The following is a 3352-nucleotide window of genomic DNA, read 5'->3' on the forward strand; positions in this document are numbered from 1 at the left end:
CCTTGTGCCTAATTTGCTCAGTGGGGGAGCAAATAAATACCATCTGTTCCGGCAGATACTGCAAGCTATGACTAGCTGTCAGTGGTGTGGTGAGTATGGACGTATATTATAAAAACACTAGTGGACCACCATAGAGTTTTTACTTACCCGACGTAAGTCTGGCCCAGGCCCTTCGTGGCACGGGCGACAAGATCAAAGTGTAGTATCTGTTCCGGCAGATACTGCAAGCAAAGACCATATGTGGGGGCGACCCCACATATAAGACCTTGGTCAATGTAGGGGTAACCCTTCATACCAATTGTCACTATCCAGCTCCCCTACTCCCCGGGGAGTTGGTCCCCATTTCCCCTTCACTCCTCACTTTAAAAATCGGCCTTGTGCCTAATTTGCTCGGTGGGGGAGCAAATAAATACCATCTGTTCCGGCAGATGCTGCAAGCTCTGACTAGCTATGACTAGCAAAGACCAGATGTGAGGGCAACCCCACATGCCTGACCTTTAACCAGCTCCCATTTCCCACCTCTCGGGAGCTGGTCCCCTTTTTCCCTTCCCCCTCCCTTCACTCCTCACATTAAAAATCGGCCTTGTGCCTAATTTGCTCGGTGGGGGAGCAAATAAATACCATCTGTTCCGGCAGATGCTGCACTTGAGATGATTTGTACCAGTCAATGTAGGGGAAGCCCTCTATACTGGGACAATTATTATTTTTGGTAACCAGAGTGCCCCCTTTTTGCCTACTTTTAGGGGAGCTAGTTTTTACCTCACATTAAAAACGGCCTTGTGCCTAATTTGCTCAGTGGGGGAGCAAATAAATACCATCTGTTCCGACAGATACTGCAAGCAAAGAAAGACCAAAGGTAGGGGGAAGGGAAAAGGGGGACCAGCTCCCGAGAGGTGGGAAATGCGAGCTGGTCCCCTTTTTCCCTCCCCCTCCCTTTACTCCTCACATTAAAAATTGGTGGGGGAGCAAATAAATACCTACTGCAAGCAAAGACCAGATGTGGGGGCAACCCCATATACCTGACCTTTAACCAGCTCCCATTTCCCACCTCTCGGGAGCTGGTCCCCTTTTTCCCTTCCCCCTCCCCTTCACTCCTCACATTAAAAACGGCCTTGTGCCTAATTTGCTCGGTGGGGGAGTAAATAAATACAACAGGCCCAGGCCTTTCGGGGTCTGGGCAGCAAGTGTCAAGCAAAGACCTTGGTTAATGTAGGGGCAACCCTTCATACCAATTGTCACTATCCAGCTCCCCTACTCCCAGGGGAGTTGGTCCCCATTTCCCTTTCACTCCTCACTTTAAGAATCGGCCTTGCGCCTAATTTGCTCGGTGGGGGAGCAAATAAATACCTTCATACTTACCTGATGTCGGAGTTAACGTCGGGGTTAGGTCGTTTCCCCAGAGTGAGGCCCTTCCATTGCATTGCGGTTGTGTTGACCTTTGCAATCGTCTCAAATGTGGATGACTGTGACGTGCTATTTCTAAGTGTGGGGTCTACGTCCGCGCTCACCCCGATAATATAATCAAAATGAGAAATTCCACCCTACTTCTCCTTCTGAGCAGAAAACCACTTTAATTCCCAGTTACCTCCCGTATGTCTTCCGCTCTCACAGACGTGTGTAAGGACGTCCTTATTTCTGTTTTCCCAATCGCCCGTCTCTATACACGCCACAAAAAGGCCAATTCTCTCGACCAGTTTCTCATCCACTTCAATTGCAACGCTCTGATACAATCTAATCTGCATGTATACACTACCAACGTTTGCTCTGAACATATCAATCTCGTAAGCGTAAGAAATCCGCCGAGCTGTCGCCTTCAACAACTAAAAGTGTCTTCTTTCGATATTGATTGATGAATGAAAACCTCTGGAAAACTACCGCAGCCGCAGAATTAGTGTGTCTATTGATTGAATCCCACCCATCACCTCAAAAATTGGGCATCCAAACAAAGTTGAATGACGTGCACAGGTATTTTTCGTTACCAAAATTATGAATTATAAAATTATCTTTTATTGGTACTTGTACAGTTTAACCAAGACATTAAAAAAATGAAAATATCGGAAAAAGGTTATATTGTACGTATTCGTTATGGACTGAAGTTCTCTGAAAAAAATTCAGAGAAGTTATTTATTATTTATTTATTTTTTACAGCGGGGAAACATGTTAATATGACAGCGCGCTGAAGATGGCCGTGTTTGGATTGTTAGAATACGTCACGGGGAGATAACTCAGTTTAAAGTGCCGATACATCCTTTCGAATCTTAAATAATAGATTTTCTTCTTAAAAATCGAAACACGACTACCTTTTGATTGGTCTCATAACAAATTGTTTTTTTTAGCAAAAAAAAAAAACAAACAAAAAAACTACGTGACCAAATTAAGTAAAAGTTTTTCCAGAGAACTTCATTCCATAATAGATACGTACAATATAACCTTTTTTATTTTCTCGATATTTTCATTTTTAATGTCTTTAATAAACTGTACGAGTACACATTTTATTTTATAATTTAAAATGAAAAAAAAACATTGAGCAATAAAAATTAAATATTAGGTACTTATGTATTTTTGGTGCCGTGCCGAGCGGAAATAATACCGTTATTATTTTGAAAACCATTCTTAATATGAGGAGGTGATGGTGTTTTGTAACTAATTTATGCTTCCACATTACAACTTTATATAATAAAAAAAAAATCTTGAAACTTGAATTTAAACTGAAAAAATAAAAACTATATAAAAATGACGCAGTACTATCTGCCGTCATATGCATCCGAGAAAAATATCTATTGTAAAATTAAACCAAAATTTGATGCTTCTGCATTTTTGGTACCGCGCTATTTTTAAATAGTTTTTCAGGTTAAATTAAAGTTTTACGATATCTTTTTTTTTCTTTTTTAATTGTATGGTGGAATCACAGAATAGTTACAAAACACCCTCCCCATGTTAAGAATGGCTTTCAATAAAATAACAATATCATTTCAGCACAGTAGTACCAACAATACATAAGTACTGAAAATTGTTCAATGTTTTTCATTTTAAATTATAAAATAAACACGTTTAATCATTTTAAAACTTCACCTTGCATTATTTTTTAAAATTTGTTAAACAAAGTGGTAAAAAAAAAAAATAATCACATGATCACATTTTCAATAATTACGTGATTATATTTTAGCCATTTAAACTTTGTGAAACATGTAAACAAACTTCTGCTCGATACCGGTGTTGACCTTTAAGAGTCCCATTTAGTGATTATATGGTTCGAGGCTATTTGTACAACTAAACGGAAAATCTGCCAATTATTCTGATTACAGTTCTCATCTTGGATGTTAACAGTAGTTTGACTAATCCAAATTAATAA

General features: G+C 39.7%; 1 non-coding gene across 1 annotated transcript; it reads left to right on the forward strand.

The window, feature by feature from the left end:
- The first annotated feature begins 1351 nt into the window (after positions 1-1351).
- LOC145271722 (U1 spliceosomal RNA) lies at positions 1352-1513 on the forward strand. The gene has a single exon (XR_013866106.1). It is a non-coding gene; the product is annotated as a U1 spliceosomal RNA (small nuclear RNA).
- The last annotated feature ends 1839 nt before the right edge of the window (positions 1514-3352 follow it).

This window comes from Euprymna scolopes, chromosome 46 (assembly GCF_053919585.1).
Source record: "Euprymna scolopes isolate OS-2025 chromosome 46, ASM5391958v1, whole genome shotgun sequence".
NCBI lineage: Eukaryota > Metazoa > Mollusca > Cephalopoda > Sepiida > Sepiolidae > Euprymna > Euprymna scolopes.